Here is an 18390-nt window from a genome sequence, read left to right on the forward strand (position 1 = left end):
GTAGCCCCAGCTCCACAGCTAACCTGCTGTCTGGCATTAGCCAATCAGGGCTCACTCATGTCACCTGTGAAATGATGCTGTTGGACAAGATCCCCTCTGAGATCTCTTTACACTCGAATATCCCAGCTCTAGGAGGAAGCAAAGGTTCCAACTTTCAAGCCAGGACTCTGAAGTTGGTGCTGAAGGCAATCTCAGCTGCCTTTGAATCTTTTCTGTGTCCAAACTCCAGGTAGCAGCTGGCGACTAACTTGCTAATTATCTACCTATATTTAACAGATGCTTGTTGAACTGCAGCCTTGAGGTTGCTCCAAGTAGCAGGCCCGGCAAGTCCACGAAGGAATGATTCTGTTGTGAATGAGAACAACATCTCTTTGACCGTCTTCCCCAGTGTCTTGCCTTGAGGCAGGTGAGGACCAGGTGCCCTTCGGGTTTCAAGAAATAAAACGTGAGTTGAACACACGGAGGAGCCATTGTAGGGGGTGGCTCAAGCCTCAGCCCCCATGCTCTGGGGTGTAGTAGAATGAATTAAAATACTTGTCGGGGGCTTTTAGTGCTGGCTCTGCTCCTGTGCTAGTTTGGGAAGTAACTTATCTTTGAGCCTCAGCTCCTCAGGTGTTTCATGGAACTCAGATACCCTCCTATATTTGGTAGGATTATTTTGACTGCACGAAACAGAAAAACTGACTCAAACTGGTTAACAAGGAAATGTAGTCTGTCCTGCAGGAGAGATTTCATAGTGGTGACCTCACATCCAACCATAACAGTCTCCACAGTTGTCTTTCATTGCATCTTTCTTAGGATCCAGGTATCCTAAGAGGCATCCGAGTGGTATAAGGAATCTTTTTCAGCAATTTTCCTGGAGGAGAAGGGGTTTGAGTAATCAGCATTCACCTCTGGGCAGGGAGTGGAGTTGTGTCCACTGCTGCTCTCAGCTGTGTCGAGTCGTGGACAAACGGCCAGAAATCCGGGGAGAAGGCGGACTGCTGTGGGATGGGATGCCTGGCAGTGTGGAGCTGAGAATTAGATTATGGATGTGAACAATCTTCCCTGGGAATGTTAAAGCATCGGGCATTTCTTTCTCATGACAGGAGTTTGGATTAGATTATATCTAATGTTCCTTCTAACTCTGTATTTTTATGAATTTTCAAATAAGAGCCATTTTCACTGGCCTGATGATTTTTTTTTTTTTTTTTTTGAGACGGAGTCTCGCTCTGCCGCCCAGGCTGGAGTGCAGTGGCCGGATCTCAGCTCACTGCAAGCTCCGCCTCCCGGGTTCACGCCATTCTCCTGCCTCAGCCTCCTGAGTAGCTGGGACTACAGGCGCCCGCCACCTCGCCCGGCTAGTTTTTTGTATTTTTAGTAGAGATGGGGTTTCACCATGTTAGCCAGGATGGTCTCCATCTCCTGACCTCGTGATCCGCCCATTTCGGCCTCCCAAAGTGCTGGGATTACAGGCTTGAGCCACCGCGCCCGGCCTTACCTGATGATTTTTATAGTTGGTTCAGCAATGCTGTTGGATAACAAAATGCTGTCTAGTCACTTGCTTGGGGCACCAATACCGCGGCAGTAAAAATAACAATAACGAAAACCACCATTACCGCCATCAAACCCGTTCACAACCCAGATGAGAAACATCTAGGGGAAAGCCTTCAAAACAATTTTGGCATTCCTGTGTGCTGTGTGTCATTTTGCAAAACAATAGATTTTTGTGGCTTAGTCTTATGTTTATTTTAAATCCATATGGGGGTATTGTGATGTTTTCACGCTCAGGAGTGTTGATCCATACCTTTCCAAAACTGGAAAATGTCACAGTTATTTATCAAGATTTATCAAGATCCAGACATTTTCAAAACTGGAAAATGTTACAGCTATTTATCAATGAAATGAGAGGATTTTTTCAATTTACTTTTTCTATATAATAATCATGTAATTTTTGGCCAGGCACGATGGCTCATGCCTGTAATCCCAGCACTTTGGGAGGTTGAGGCGGGTGGATCACCTGAGGTCAGGAGTTCAAGACCAGCCTAACCAACACGGTGAAACCCTGTTTTTACTAAAACACAAAAATTAGCTGGTTGTGATGGCAGGTGCCTGTAATCCCAGCTACTTGGGAAGCTGAGGCAGGAGAATCGCTTGAACCCAGTAGGTGGAGGTTGCAGTGAGCCGAAATTGCACCACTACACTCTAGTCCGGGCGACAGAGTGAGACTCCATCTCAAAAAAAAAAATCACATAATTTTTCCACATTTTGAAATGTGAGGATAGGTAAAAAATTGTAACTCTGAGAAGGGAACTGTCTTCTACTAGGCAGTGATGTCACTAGTGGAGAGGCGGATAGCCTTGCCTTTGGTCCTAATATTCCTATTAATGATTTCGATACAGATGTAGAAGAAGTGACTGTCAAATGTGGGCTTATGAGATAAAAGTGGGAAGACAGACCTAATATAGAAGAGAGTCTTAATCCAAATGATTTCAATAGGCTATCATGCTGAACTGAAACCAGTAAAGTGAATTTCAATAGAAATAAATGGTTTAGCACTTAAATTTTACTAAATAAAGGAAAGAGAAAAAACATCGGGTATTTTAGCTTATTCCAGTCCACCCTGAGTTAGCAGCTGGAGAAGGCCACACCAGTCACAGTCAGCATTAATCAGAGTGGAGAGTCCAGATTCTGTATTTGGTACCACTCAGGTAACACCTGGCTGCTGTATTTTAAGAAAGGCAAACTGAAGTAATTAAGTAATAAAATAATTACGATTGTCTTCAACATAAGCAAACTAATCTACTAAGTCCTGAATATATGTTATCTCTGATTTTCAGAGAGTCCTGGAAAAATAGATACGGTTGTTCACATTTTACAAAAAAGGGAAATTAACCAGAGAGATCATCACACACTCTCTTCCTCCCCTCCCAACTCCTTAACCAAGGTAGGAAGTTTAATTCAAGCTTATGGGCTATTCTTATTAAGCTTGGGATGTCACCTGAAGGACACAGGACTTGGAACAAATTCTTTCATCATACAGTAGGGCAGCAGTCCCCCATCTTTTTGGCGGGCACCAGGGACCAGTTTCATGGAAGATAGTTTTCCCACAGACGAGGGAGGGGGGTTGGTTTTGGCATGAAATTGCTCCACCTCAGATCATCAGGCATTAGTTCGATTCTCATCAGGAGCATGCAACCTAGATCCCTCGCATGCACAGTTCACAATAGCGTTTGCGCTCCTATGAGAATCGAATGCCGCCACTGTTCTGAGAGGAGGTGGAGCTCAGGTGGTCATGCTCTCTGGTACCCTCCTCATCTGCTATGCAGCCCAGTTCCTAACAGACCATGACCCTGAGGATTGGGAACCCCTAGTGTAGGGGATCAGAACACATCACCCCAAAATATGCCATTCTGCCTTAAGGATTATTTTGAGCTGAAGACAACTGAGGAACAGCAGATGCCAAAAAAAGCACTCTTTGCTTCCCCCTGCCTGGTAAAAGTAGGCTTAGACTTATTTGCTTCGAGACAGCGCAAAGGAATCTATACAACAAACATTCCTAAAAGAACCCGTATCTTCCATTAGCTTCCTCTGTACATTTACCTTCCCACGGTGTGCTGTCCCTAAAAGCCTAAACCCCTTAGTGTTGCCATTTCTCTACAAATTTACTGTTCTTTGTTAAGATGCTGTAGAACCTTAAGTTCTAATCATCCCTTCCAATTATCAGTCACTACATTTTCCTGCATGGATACACGCTGTATATATGAATACACTGTGCTTTCTTCTGGTTAGTCTATCTTTTGCCAGTTTAATTTCCAGAGCCCCAGCCGGAGAACCTAGAAGGACAGAGAAAAAAGTTTTCCTCCTCTACCTGTTTACCGGGAAGGGTGAAATGTACAACACCTGAATCAGCAAGACATGAGAAGGCCTGGTCCCCACCCTCCCTCATCCCATGGAGAGGAGGTGTGGGGTGGAGCCTCCTCACCCTCTGTCCTTCCACGGAGAGGAATGGTGGTGGGTGGGGGGGGGAGGGCGGGGGAGGGGCAGGGACCTCCCCACCCTCCCTTGGTTCACAGAGAGGAATTGCGGGGCACGGGCACTCTGCAGGACATGCAGCGTGGGAATCTCTGTTCTAGGGGAGCATGTACCACCTTAATGCCTTCTCCCCACTTAAAGGCAAGCAAAGGGGAATGTTGACAGTAGAAGAATAGTACATCTAATTTGGATTGAGATTCTACAAACCTGGAAATGTTCTTAGTGTACTCTCACATGGTCATTCAGCCGACATATGGTTTGTCTTATCTGTTTTGTGTTGTTATAAAGGAATATCTGAGACTGGGTAATTTATAAAGAAGGTGTATTTGGCTCATGGTTCTCATGTCTGGAAAAGTTCAAGACTGGGCCTCTGCATCCAGTAAGGGCAGAAGCTGCCTCCATTTCATGGAAGAAGGTGAAGGGGAGCCGGTGTGTGCAGATCACAAGGCAAGACAGGAAGCAAGAGAGAGACAGAGGGGAGGTGCCAGGCTCCTTTTAGCCAGCAGCTCTCATGGGAATTGATAGAACGAGAACTCACTCATGCCCACCCACCTCCTGGAGGGGATTAATCTACTCATGAGGGACGATCCATGACCCAAACACCTCCCGTTAGGCCTCACCTCCAACACTGGATCAGTCTCCAGCATTCGATTTGGAAGGGACAGACATCCAAGCTGTAGCATGGTTCCGGGTTGGAAATCATTTTCCCTCCAACATTCGAAGGCAGTGCACTCAGTGTTGCTTTTGAGAAATCTGAAGCTATGCAGATTCCTGTCTCTGGGTGACTGTGTGCCTTATTTTTTTTCCCTATCTGGAAACTTGAAGGACTTATTCTTTGGCCTTGCTGTTCTGAAACATGAGGTACCTCTATGTGGATCACTTTCATGTATTTTGCAGACCATAAGATGGACTTATGTATCTGGAAATTCAGGTCTCTAACTTTGGAAAATTTTCTTTCCAACTCTCTGGCTGGAAGAGTATGAGCCTGGCTGCTAACCTTCTGGGAGCTGAGTCAGGGAAGAAATCTGGGGGTGGGGAGGGTTTGCAATGCAGAAATCAAGCTTCACATTCAATAGGTAAACTTACTCTGCCTGTGTTTTGAAGAGGTACCTGGTGCCATCAATTCCTGAGTCTTTAGGGGATTCTCCAGTGCCATGTGGGCTGCTTCTCTGACCTTCCTGCTGCTTTTCAGCCTCCAGAATGATCTCAACTCCAGTTCTCTGTTTTTCTGTCTCTTAAAATCTTAGTCAGGTTGTGGAAGGGATTAGAGGTAAATGCATGTGTTCAGTTCCATCCATCCATCCACCCATTTATTTATTTATTTGGCAGAATCTCACTCTGTTGCCCACGCTGGAGTGCAGAGGCGCGATCTTGGCTCACTGCAACCTCTGCCTCTTGGCTTCAAGCAATTCTCCCTGCCTCAGCCTCCTGAGTAGCTGGGATTACAGGTGCCTGCCACCATGCCCAGATAATTTTTGTAGTTTTAGTAGAGACGGGGTTTTGCCATGTTGGCTAGGCTGTTCATGAACTCCTGAACTCAGGTGATCCACCCACCTTGGCCTCCCAAAGTGCTAGAATTACAAGGATAAGCCACTGCTCTCAGCCAATTCTTAATATTTAATGGCAAATCTTTCTTTTTACATACACTAACTCATTAATCTTTCCAACTATCCTGTGGGGTAAGGACCATTATCCCAGTTTTATGGATGAAGAAACTGAGGCAGAGAAATGTCAAGTGACTTGCCCAGACAAACACAGCTAGGAAGTGACAGACCTAGAATAGGAACCCAGGGAGTCTGACGCCAGGAGCCAAACTCTTAGTCACGATGCTATTCCCCCTATTCACAGTTTAGCAAATTATAGTACAGGGATAAGAAAGGTAGAAACTGACAAAACAGTGAGAATGAGAGGGAAGCAATGGGATGGGAGGTTTCATCAGTTTTCTTGGAAACGCACAGTGAGAGGGAGAGTGTTGACCAGTGGAGTGGGGAGCGGCACCCTAGAGTACTGGAGTATGGGTGAGCCATAGAGGGAGTGATCAGCCTGGTGGAAGTTAGTGCAGACTCCTGACTTGAAGACTAAAATATGTAAGGGTGGGAGCAGGAAGCAGGGCTGATAATGGAGAGTCCAGGCTATGCGCTCAGTTCTTGGGAGGTGAAAAATATCATGCTCTTTTTTTTAATGTTCTAGTGCGCCAGTAAAATGGAAAGTATTTCACCTTCTTACTGTAGAGTGGTCATTGTCCAGCATTTGTGTACTTCAGAATTACCAGGAGTGTTGTTAAAATAGATTGCTGAGCTCCACCTGCAAGAAGTTTTAGGGGATTCAGGACATCTGGAGTGGAACCTGAGTATTTGGATTTCTTTTTTTTTGAGATGGAGTTTCATGCTGTCACTCAGGCAGGGGTGCAGTGGTGAGATTTCAGCTCACTGCAACCTTGGCCTCCCGGTTCAAGTGATTCTCCTACCTCAGCCTCCCTAGTAGCTGGGATTATAGGTACATGCCACCATGCCTGACTAATTTTTGTATTTTTAGTAGAGATGGGGTTTCATTGTGTTGACCACGCTGGTCTTGAACCCCTGACCTCATGATCTACTCGCCTCAGCCTCCCAAAGTGCTGGATTACAAGCGAGAGCCACCACAGCTGGCCTGGATTTCTAAGTAATTCTCAAGTAGGATGATGAGATGATGGTTTTTAACCATGGGGTAATTTTAGCCCTAAGTAGACATTTGGTAATATCTGGAGACATTTTTGATAGTCACCACAAGGGGGGTGGGGCTGTTTGCATCCAGTTCGTTGAGGATGGGGATGCTATTAAACATCCTACTGTGCACAGACCAGCCCTATAACAAAGACTTAGGCCTAAGCATCAGCAGTGTCAAGGCTGAGAACCCCCAGTTTGGAGTAAAGCCTACTTGTCAATAGGCCCTACCTTTACCTTTTCTATTACCTCATTTAAAAAAATACGGCCAGGCTGGGCATGGTAGCTCACACCTGTAATCCCAGCACTTTGGGAGGTCGAGCCAGTGGGTGCCTTGAGCCAGAAGTTTGAGGTCAGCATGGGCAACATGGCAAGATCCTATCTTTACAAAAAATACAAAAATTAGCCAGGTGTGGTGGGGTATACGTGTAGTCCCAGCTACTTGGGGGGCTGACATGGGAGGATCCCTTGATCACAGGTAGATTGAGGTTACTGTGAGCCATGAGCACACCACTGCATTCCAGCCTGGGCAATAGAGTGAGACCCTGTCTCAAGTAAATAAATATTACAAATATGGTCATACAGTTGAGGAGAGAATATGATATGGATAAGAAATACCTATTGCTATGGTTTGGATTTCGTCTGTCTCCACCAAAACTCACGTGGAAGTTTAAGTGCCAGCTGGCAGTGTTTGGAGGTGGGGCCCAGTGGGAGGTGTTTGGGTCATGGGGACAGATCCTTCATTAATAGATAAATGGTGTCTCTCATTGGAGTGAGTTCTCCCAGGAACGATCTGGTTCCCATGAGTTCCTTGCATGTGTTCACTTCCCCTTTGGCCTTCTCTGCCGTGTTTTGATGTAGCCCGCGGCCCTCACCAGAAGCTGAGTAGATACTAGGGCCATTCCCCTTGAACTTCTCAGACTGCAGAATGATGTGCTAAATAAACCTCTTTATCAATTACTCAGTGTCAGGTTTTCTGTTATAGCAACACAAAACAGACTAAGACACCTATATTTACTGATTAAAAAACTCTTGGAGGAGGCCGGGTGTGGTGGCTCACACCTATAATCCCAGCACTTTGGGAGGCCAAGACAGGCAGATCATTTGAGGTCAGGAATTTGAGATCAGCCTGACCAACATGGTGAAACCCTGCCTCTACTAGAATTATAAAAAATTAGCCACACGTGGTCATGCACGCCTGTAATCTTGGCTACTCAGGAGGCTGAAGCAGGGGAATCGCTTGAACCCGGGAAGCAGAGGTTGCAGTGAGCCAAGATTGTGCCACTGCACTCCAGCCTGGGTGACACAGGGATACTCCATCTCAAAAAAACAAAACAAAACAAAAACAAAAAAAATTTGGAGGAATCAGAAATAATACAGGTAACTAAAGAGAATTAAAACATGTACAAAAAGGCATACCACAGTAAAAAATAACTTTAGTTATCTTCAGAGAAATTTGAGAAGATATTTGTCTGTGAGCAAAATGTCAAAAAAAAAACAAAAACAAACAAACAAAAAAACAGAATGGAAGATCTCCTGGAAGTGAAAAATATAACTGCCAATTTTGAAATTCAATAGTAAGGTAGGATTGGATTTTCTGTTTTTCCCTCCAGATGTATTCTCTGTTCTTTTCTACCCTACTGTGTGCCTGGGAGACTGACTCGTACAAATTGCATTATCTGGGCTTTGTTGCTTCTGACTTCTGGTTGAGTTTGGCCAAAGAAAGGCCAGTTGATTAGAGGGCAGGAAAGCATGCTCGATCTTTATTATTCTTGGATTCCACATATGTGAATTCACCTATTCACTAATTTATTCATCACCCCAAAGTCAGTGCTCATGGGCTTCTTTTGTCATTTACAGACAGGCACAGAGTGGCAAACAATTTGAGTTGCTGGATACATACTTCCCAGCTGAGGTGGAACCAGGCAATATTCTTCCTTCTTGTTTAAGCTCTCACAATATAAACAAGTGTCCTTTATCAGTCTATTTAGTGCCATACTTTTATATTTTGTGGGTGTTTTGTTTGTTTGATTGTTTTTGGTGATTTCAGTGTTTAAAATGCCCCAAGTGTAGTGCTGTCTATTGTTCCTAAATGCTAGAAATCTGTGATGTGCCTTATGGAAAAAACACAGATTAGATAACCTTTGTTCAGACATGCATGATAAGGGCTGTTAGCCATGAGTTTAATGTTAATGAATCCACAACATGTATTAAATAAGATGTCTTTAAACAGAAACACACATAAAACAAGTTTATGAATTAAACATTGGCAAAAATGTGACCAGATGCTTACAGGAGTCTAACCTCGTCATTCTCCTAGAAGCAGTATTTGCTGAGTCAGTGTTTGTGGTGACTTTATAGAACGTAGCTACCATGAATAATGAGAATCTTCAGTACTCTGCTGAGTGTGGTTTTGGCAATGGTTGGTTTTCTCTGCTGTGGCCACAATTCCTGCCAGATGGTCCCTCATTCATGGCTGCAGCTCATTTTCCAATAACTTTGCTTTTTTCTTGACCCTTTCAGGTTTAGGGGTGATAATGGCTTTGCTCTGTTGCTGATCTATGGGAACTTCACCATTCTTTGTCGGTTCTTTAGCACTGACCATAACTCTACTGTTTCCTTGTGAAATTTTCCTTACTTACCTTTCACATGTGCCATCTGTTCCCTTCCAGGATCTTGATGACTCAGTTGGTAGAAAATGTACTCAGGCTAGTCTCTCATAATGAAGAACAAAATGTAATGAGATTTTTTTTTTTTTTTTTTTTTTTGAGATGGAGTCTCGCTCTGTCGCCCGGGCTGGAGTGCAGTGGCGGGCTCTCAGCTCACTGCAAGCTCCGCCTCCCGGGTTTACGCCATTCTCTCGCCTCAGCCTCCCGAGTAGCTGGGACTACAGGCGCCCGCCACCTCGCCCGGCTACTTTTTTGTAGTTTTTAGTAGAGACGGGGTTTCACTGTGTTATCCAGGATGGTCTCGATCTCCTGACCTCGTGATCCGCCCGTCTCGGCCTCCCAAAGTGCTGGGATTACAGGCTTGAGCCACCGCGCCCGGCCGAGATTTTTTTAAGTATGAGGAAAGAAAAGTTATGTAACATGAGTCTAGGAGCTGAAATCCTGACTAACAAGAATTCCAGATAGAAGAGGCTGGAAAGTATCACTGATATAATACAAGAAAATTTCCCAGAATGAAAGAACATGAATATTCAAAGTGAAAAATCTATACAAAATAAACTTTAAAATGCCTCATTTAGATATTCAGGGAATTAAGTATAAAGATAAGAAATGAAAAGACTTCAGGGAGGAGACAAAAAGATTACCTACAAATGAACAGGAATCATACTGATATTTGATATCTCATCAACAGCCGTTGATGCTATAAGAAAATGGAATAATGCCATCAAATTTCTGAAGAGAATTGATTTCAATTCTATACCAATCTAAATCATCAAAGGTAAAAAGAAGAATAAAAATCTTTTTATATAATTAAAAACTCAAAATATTGACTTTACAGGCACAAAGCACCTTTTCTTTGGGAGTTACTTGCAGATGTATTTCAGCAAAATGAAAAAGTAAAACAAATACTAACATGAGTTTTAGGAAATAGTACATTCAATCTAGAAGAAAAGTTCCCAGATAAAAACTATATAGAAGGCCTCCAGAGCAAAGAGTCCATGTAAGGAGAGGAGCATGGAGACCACCAGAGGATGATCTAGAAAAAGCAAGAGGGGGGAATTTGATAGAAAATTGTATGATCAATGGCTTGGAAAAGTCTGAGAATAAGACCAAGCCACAGAACAAAGGAAAAATTCCAGGAAACAACAACAACAAATTATACAAGAAAGGCACAAGTCAAAAAGAAAACCAAAATGTGGCACAATGATTTTGAATAATTGCAGTAAACTGTTAAAAGAGTCAAGCAGTCCTTAAATGGCAGCAACCACTGAAACTGTTAAGTTGCTTGATTTACCGTACTGTAGAGCTTCAGCCAGGAAGGAGAAATGAGCCCAGGGGGACTTGGATTATTATTCATAGCACAGCAGGCTCCGTGGACTCCATGTTTGCCTTGCTCCCCTTTGTCCCCAGGTCTCATGGGGACAACGTGGAACAGGCTTAGGTGGATGTTGCACATACAGTGGGTTTGTGCACAGTTGAGTAACATGCAGATGGGAGATCCTGATCTTCTATAGGTATAGCCATCAAAGCTGCCTCTTCTCCTTCCAAGGAGAGATGTTAGCTTCATTACCTGGGAATATCTCAGGTGAGGAAAAGGAGGGCTGTCCAGCTATATTACCCTAGAATGTGTCTGGGAGAGGTAGCTCTTAATTGAAGGGAGGAAATCACTGTTATAAACAAATCTGCCTCTGTCCCAGAGGGGAGACACTACCTCTAGGTTCCAAGGTTGTCTGTTATCCAGCCATCCTTGAACAAAGCTGTTGGTGTCCTTTGCTCAGAAGATGTTCCTGGTGCATAAGGATCAGCATTATCTCCCAACATACACAAAGGGAGAATGAATTTGGACATGTTGCTGGTGCAGTCTCTTTTGTGTAGTGTAGGGGAGAAGGAAGTGTGATCATAGTGTGTCTGGAATTGGTGGGTTCTTGGTCTTGCAGACTTCAAGAATGAAGCTGTGGACCCTTGCGGTGAGTGTTACAGTTCTTAAAGATGGTAGTCTGGAGTTTGTTCCTTTAGACGTTCAGATGTGTCTACAGCTTCTTCCTTCTGGTGGGTACGTGGTCTCGCTGTCAGGAATGAAGCCGCAGACCTTCGCGGTGAGTGTTACAGCTTTTAAAAGCAGCGCGTCTGGTGTTGTTCATTCTTCCCGGTGGGTTCGTGGTCTTGCTGGCTTCAGGAGTGAAGCTGCAGACCTTTGTGGTGAGTGTTACAGCTCATAAAGGTGGCATGGACCCAAAGAGTGAGCAGCAGCACTATTTATGGTAAAGAGCAAAAGAACAAAGCTTCCACAATGTGGAAGGGAACCCGAGCAGGTTGCTGCTGGCTCGGGCAGCCTGCTTTTATTCCCTTATCTGGCCCCACCCACATCCTGCTGATTGGTCCAATTTACAGAGAGCTGATTGGTCTGTTTTGACAGAATGCTGATTGGTCCATTTACAATCCCTGAGCTAGACACAGAATGTTAGAAAAGTTCTGGAAGTCCCCACTAGGTTAGCTAGATACAGAGTACTGATTAGTGTATTTACAAACCTTGAGCTACACACAGAGTGCTGATTGGTGTATTTACAAATCCTGCACTAGACACAGAGTGCTGATTGGTGCATTTACAATCCCTTAGCTAGACATGAAAGCTCTCCAAGTCCCCACTAGACTCAGGAGAGCAGCTGGCTTCACCCAGTGGACTCCACTGCAGGTATGGAGCCCTGCCCTGCGGGGAGGCAGGCAAGGCCCTGTGAGAACTCGAGTGCAGCCTCGGCAGGCCGGCACTGCTGGGGGACCTGGGTGCACCTTCTGCAGCTGCTGGCCCAGGTGCTAAGCCCCTCACTGCCCTGAGGGGGCGGCCCCGGCCAGCGGCTCCAAGTGGGGGGCGCCCCCCCACCGTGCCCCTGCCCTGCGCCCCTGCACCCCTATGCCCTGGTGCCCCCCGCGTGCCTGCTGGAACTGGCACTGGCCTGTAAGCCCATGCGCAGTCCAGGTTCCTGCCTGACCCTCTCCCTCCACACCTCCCTGCAAGCAGAGGGAGCGGGCCCTGGCCTCGGCCAGCCCAGAGAGAGGCTCCCACAGTGCAGTGGCGGGCTGAAGGGCTCAAGCACAGCCAGAGTGGATGACGAGGCCAAGGAGATTGCCGAGAGTGAGGGCTGCTGGCACATTGTCACCTCTCAATAGCACACTACTTGATTTTATAGTGATAATATTTACATAGCTGTCATCACATAAGTGGCATTTATTGGTTTTCAATTTTAGAATCAATCTAGAGACAACTCATGAAAGTCTCAGAAGTATTTTTTATAAAGGCCATAAGTGTTGGCTGGGTGCAGTGGCTCACTCCTGTAATCCCAGCACTTTGGGAGGCTGAGGCAGGCGGATCACCTGAAGTCAGGAGTTCAAGATCAGCCTGGCCAACAAGGTGAAACCCCGTCTCTACTAAAAATACAAAAATTAGCCGGGTGTGGTGGTGGGTGCCTTAATTCCAGCTACTCAGGAGGCTGAGGCAGGAGAATCGCTTGAACCCAGGAGGCAGACGTTGCAGTGAGCCGAGATCACACCACTATACTCCAGCCTGGGTGACAGAGAGAGACTCCATCTCACAAACAAATAAACAAACAAAAAAACAACCACCAAAAAAAACCCCATAAGTGTTGATAATATAAAAGAAAAAGCAGAGCCACGGAGACTGGGAGGTTGGGGGATGGAGTGGAGAGGCTGACACCCCCAAAGGTGGGGGGAGCACCATCGCTTTGTTCCACCGGGTCTTTGATAGGAATGGAAACTGACACTTGCTGAATGTGACCATGGATCAACATCGTGCTGAGTGCTCTCCTTGTGGCACCTTCTGACCCACAAACTTATTCACAACAAGCCTGTAAAGCAGGCACCGGTATTAACTCCACCTTGCAGGGGAGGAAACCAATGTACCCAGAGATTAAGTGTACTGCTCTAGGTCACACAGATGGAGAAATGATGGGTTTACTGTGATATCTGACACTACACTTCAGAGGTGACTATGGGAAGAAATGAGATTAGAGGCAGCTGAATCTGGGTGAGTAGGGCACCATGGGAAAGGTGAGTGGTGGAGCTGGAGAGTGCGGGAACAGGAGGCCAGACACAGCGAGTGAGCTGCCTCCGGTGGCTGGGCAGAGGGCTTCGTGAGAAAGGAAGGCGTTCCAAAAGGTGTGGGCTGTGGAGCGTTGTGAGAGGAAGGATAGATAAGACTTTGCCACTTCACCTGAAGCTACTTTTCTGATCCCCACCTTCCAGATGGATTGGAAGTGAATGATAGAGACAGAGATAGAGGTGTACATCTATAAATAAATACCGCCGGCTTCCAACACATACACACGCAAAGCATACAGACTGCGTTTCTAATTTTGGAAGAGTGGTGTCCACATTTTCCAGCCACGTATTCTTTAGATTTGTATTCTATTTCATCACCTGCCTTTCTGCTTTTATTCCTGTCTTTTACTCCTCAGTCATCAGTTTATATTTACATTATTTGCTTATATTTACATGATTATGTTAACTATGTTTTCATTTCCGCCTTTGAAAAACACAGTCCTAGTTCTTTGTTTTTCTATTTTTAATGACGTTTAATGATGCAAACTATGTAGATTACACTGTAAATCATATATGAAAAAGGAGGGAAAAAATGGAACATTCCAATTTCACCTAATTTTTTTTTATACATAAAAAGGGGAAAAGATTGGCCAGGTATGGTGGCTCACATTTGTAATCCCAGGACTTTTGGAGGCAGAGGTGGGCAGATTGCTTGAGCTCAGTGTGAGACCAGCTTGGGCAATATAGTGAGACCCTATCTCTATAATAAATACAAAAATTAGTGGGGTGTGGTGGCATGGGCCTGTGGTCTCAGCTACTTGGGAGGTTGAGGTGGGGGGATGGCTTGAGTCTGGGGGGTCAAGACTGTAGTGAGCTAAGATCATGCCACTGTACTCCAGCCTGGGCAACAGAGAGAGACTCTGTATGGAAAAAAATATATATAATAATAAAAAGGGGAAAAGAGGAAGATTTGCTTACTGTTTTAAGTAAACTCATAACTGTTTTCTTAACAGTTATGAGCATCTTTCAAAAGAAACACAGTAAATCCCATAACTGCAATGTCTTTATCTTTTAAAACTCCCCCTGAAGCGGCCGGGTGCGGTGGCTCACGCCTATAATCCCAGCACTTTGGGAAGCCGAGGCAGGCGGATCACAAGGTCAGGAGATCGAGACCATCCTGGCTAACACGGTGAAACCCCGTCTCTACTAAAAATAGAAAAATTAGCAGGACGTGGTGATGGGCACCTGTAGTCCCAGCTACTCGGGAGGCTGAGGCAGGAGAGTGGCGTGAACCTGGGAGGCGGAGCTTGCAGTGAGCTGGGATCGCGCCACTGTACTCCAGCCTGGGTGACAGAGCAAGACTCCGTCTCAAAACAACAACACTCCCCCTGAAGCAAAACAGAATGATTTAACTATGTACGCATGTATTTGCCCTTAACTGCAGTGTTGCTGAGTGTTTGAATCCTGTAGAAGAGAGGAACGTGGCCCTGTGTCCCACTTTATCCTGTGTCCAGGATGAAACTGACCCTGAAGGACATTTCCTCTTGTTTTTTCTATTTATCTACACTGAAGGCCCAACAGCAGAAAGATGGATGCACTCACATTGCAGTGAGACCCACTGCTGATTTGGACACCCGCAGCTCTTTCTGGAGCTTAGTGAGATCCCTGGGGAGGGAGGAGGGTGCAGTGTGTGGTCCACCTTCTCTTTCACTGCTTCCGTCTTGGAACACTTTGAACTTCAGCCGTCGAATGGGTTAATCCATTACTGGCTGTTTTCCAAAGCTCATGCGGAATGCTGTAGTGGATCAATAGGCCGGAAACACTGAAGTCTATGGTAAAAGAGAGGGAGCCAAAAGGGGCCTTAATGGAACAAGGCTGGATGTGGGTTGAGAGGAAGCAAGTTCTGAGGAAGAGGCCTGATGGCTTCAGAAAGAGAAGCGTTCTCCCCTCTCCCCATTGGCATTGCTTTTGGGCTCTCAGTAGAGCGGCTTAAACCAACCAATAATATTACTTCTATCCACATCATCATATATGATTCCAATGGTTTTATATATAGATGTAATCATATTGATATGATCATATATACATGATAAGTCTATTTATGTGAATCCCAAATTTATATTTCTAGCCCTGTGTTCTTGATTTGTATAACCAACCACCTGCTTACTTGCAGGCATCTCAAACATAATATGTCCACAGTGGAACTCTTGGTTTGCAGCTCCTCACCGTCTCCTGCAACTTGTGCTTCTTCCATCTCCAATCATTCAAGCCTAAAATCTTTGAGGGATCTTACATCTAGGGTATAATATAATTTAGTTAATACTTCACTTAATATTGCACTTTTAAGATGATACATATTTTTGGTTCTTATAAAATATACTTTAAATGTCATCTTTGTGCATAAAGCTTTGTTTGCATTTCTGATTATGACTCTTCTGAGTATTGAGAAAAATCAGTCTATTCCTGATTTGCTGAGCTCAGAGCAAAAGTAAAAATGTGTCTAGATATTTAAAAGTTATAAATCAAGCAAATTGATAAGTTAGATAAAATATATTCTAGCCATCTACCTTGACAAATATGCCTTCAAAATGACCTGAAATACAAGGTTTGAATTTAGAATTTTTAGGTTCCTTGGAGTTCTGCAATGGAACATGCTGGTGTGGGGAGAAGGGGCCCCAGGAACTGACCTGTGGCCTGACCCCTCCTCTTCCCACCCACAGCTTTATCTCTCACTGTGAGGGGTACATGCGTGCACATGCGTGTTGGCACCTCAGCCTGCACACTCAAGCTCCTAGGGCTGACCACACTTTCCCTTCCCGTAAACCTTCACGCCTTGCTACCCTTTGGGTGATATGCTCAGGGCCTGGAGGCTGGCTTAGGGCTGCTTGGGTGGGGAATTCCAGAGTTCCAGGAAGCTGGAGTGTGATCTATGGGGGTTGGTGAGGCGTTCCCTGATCTCTTTGGACTCCTTGCCTCATGGGGAGATGACAACCGGAATAGGGTGAGAAGGGAGGGGCTCCCCAAAGCGCAAGGCTCAGGGAAAGGCCCCACTTCTGCAGCTTGAAAGTCAGTATGGTGGGTGGGCGCGGTGGCTCATGTCTGTAATCCCAGCACTTTGGGGGGCTGAGGCGGGCAGATCATGAGATCAGGAGATTGAGACCATCCTGGCTAACACGGTGAAATCCTGTCTCTACTAAAAATACAAAAAATTAGCTGGGCGAGGTGGCAGGCACCTGTAGTCCCAGCTACTTGGGAGGCTGAGGCAGGAGAATGGCGTGAACCCGGGAGGCGGAGCTTGCAGTGAGCCGAGATCGCACCATCACACTCCAGCCTGGGCGACAGAACGAGACTCTGTCTCCAAAAAAAAAAAAAAAAAAAAAAAAAAGTATGGGCAGGAAGTCCTGGCTCTAAGCATATGATCAATTTCCAAGTTGCTTTCCAGAAAGATTAGACCAGTTTACATGCCCATGTATTGAAGGACTCCAGGTATGAAGAGCGTTTCCAGTGGTCTACTAGCCGCCTGACCTTGGGCAAGTTAAGCATCCTCTTCAGGCCTCTCGGTTTCCTCATTTATAAAACAACTTCTTTCTAGCTCTAACCTTCTCTGGGTCTCTGGAACCAAGCCCTGTGCTTTAGCCATTCATGGCCTGAGTTTCCTAAACCTCCTTTAGTCTGTGCATGGTGGTCCCCCCAGTGCTCTTACCTAAACACGTATAGGTGCACACCATGGCTTATCAGAATAACCTTCTGCCAGACCAGGAGCCAGCACCCTGAACTACGCAGGTTTTCTTCTAGCTTCAGCAATCCATAAAAGTTTAAGAAAAACAGAGGCAGTTTGCTTGCAACAAGGGCAACTTTGCTTCCTCCTTTTAAGTTTTCTGTCCTTTAGCCATCTGTAATGAATATACGGCTATAAAACAAGGCAGTCACACCCTCTCTAGTTCCAGGAGCACTAAATCCTTAGTGCCTCTGTGGTTATCTAGAAGATTTTATTGCATTTCACTGCAAAGAGCTGCCCCAGGTTTATCCTTTGCTTCACCTCCCATTTTTATAACATAAAGGGGAGATTTATGTTCAAATCCCGGAACATTTTTAGCTGACTTGGAGCTACATATGTAGTGCTTTGTAAAGAATTTTAGTTTCCTGAAGATGGCACTGTAATTTTACTTCTGTTCACACATTTCATCACATAGGGAAATTTACCCTCTGCCTAGTATGTGTGCACAGAGATTCATTAAAGTGAAAAATATCCGATAATAACTGTGCACCAACAGAAATGCATATCATGGAGATGTAAAATTTATTTTAAAAAATGTCAAAAGGGAACTCATGATCAAAAGTAAAAGTTAATGGCTTTGACTTTTAAGGTGTTGTTTTTTGACACCCTCTTCCTAAAGGACACAGAGATGGATTCTGTAGAGATAAACTAAAGTTAAAATTAATCAAGTGATCAGAAAAGAACATAAGGAAACCCATTTTGCTATGTTTTCACTTCTCTTGTCTGCTACCTTAATATCATTTAGGCAAAGTCTGAATCAAATAAGTGATTTAATCAATGAGTATTTACAGCGTATTCATTCTCAAACATAGTGACTGAAATCTCAGTTCAACCTGAATGTCCTGATAATCTCTGCCCAGGAAGAGTGGGTGACTCCTCCCAAAAGGACCACATCCTACCTCTCCAAAGACTCATAGGACAACCCAAAGATCTGCCAGTCTGCCTTCGGACTCTGGTGGAGTTGTGATACTTAGGCTACAAATTCCAGGGCAGAACTGACCCCTGTTCCAGTGGAAAACAGAGTGGCTGGTGGCTTTGAGCAGCTGGGTGCTTGGGAGCCTGCCCTCAACTCTCTCATGCCAGGTGGGGTGGGAGCCTGCCAGAGCCCAGCCTCCGTCTTCCACCAAAAAAGACCTCATGCCTGTGAAAGACAGTGCCCTTTCCCAGTAATTTT

The 18390-nt window shown here is 45.1% G+C and overlaps 1 long non-coding RNA gene across 3 annotated transcripts in view; it reads left to right on the forward strand.

Moving 5' to 3' along the window:
• Nucleotides 1-300: 300 nt before the first annotated feature.
• LOC117073057 overlaps nt 301-18390 on the forward strand; it is a 47613-nt gene continuing 29523 nt past the window's right edge. For all 3 annotated transcript variants that reach the window (XR_004433088.1, XR_004433087.1, XR_004433086.1), the window contains exon 1: nt 301-445. This is a non-coding gene — a long non-coding RNA (uncharacterized LOC117073057). The remainder of the gene's footprint in view (nt 446-18390) is intronic.

This window comes from Trachypithecus francoisi, unplaced genomic scaffold, assembly GCF_009764315.1.
Source record: "Trachypithecus francoisi isolate TF-2019V2 unplaced genomic scaffold, Tfra_2.0 Lachesis_group4, whole genome shotgun sequence".
In the NCBI taxonomy this organism is placed as follows: domain Eukaryota; kingdom Metazoa; phylum Chordata; class Mammalia; order Primates; family Cercopithecidae; genus Trachypithecus; species Trachypithecus francoisi.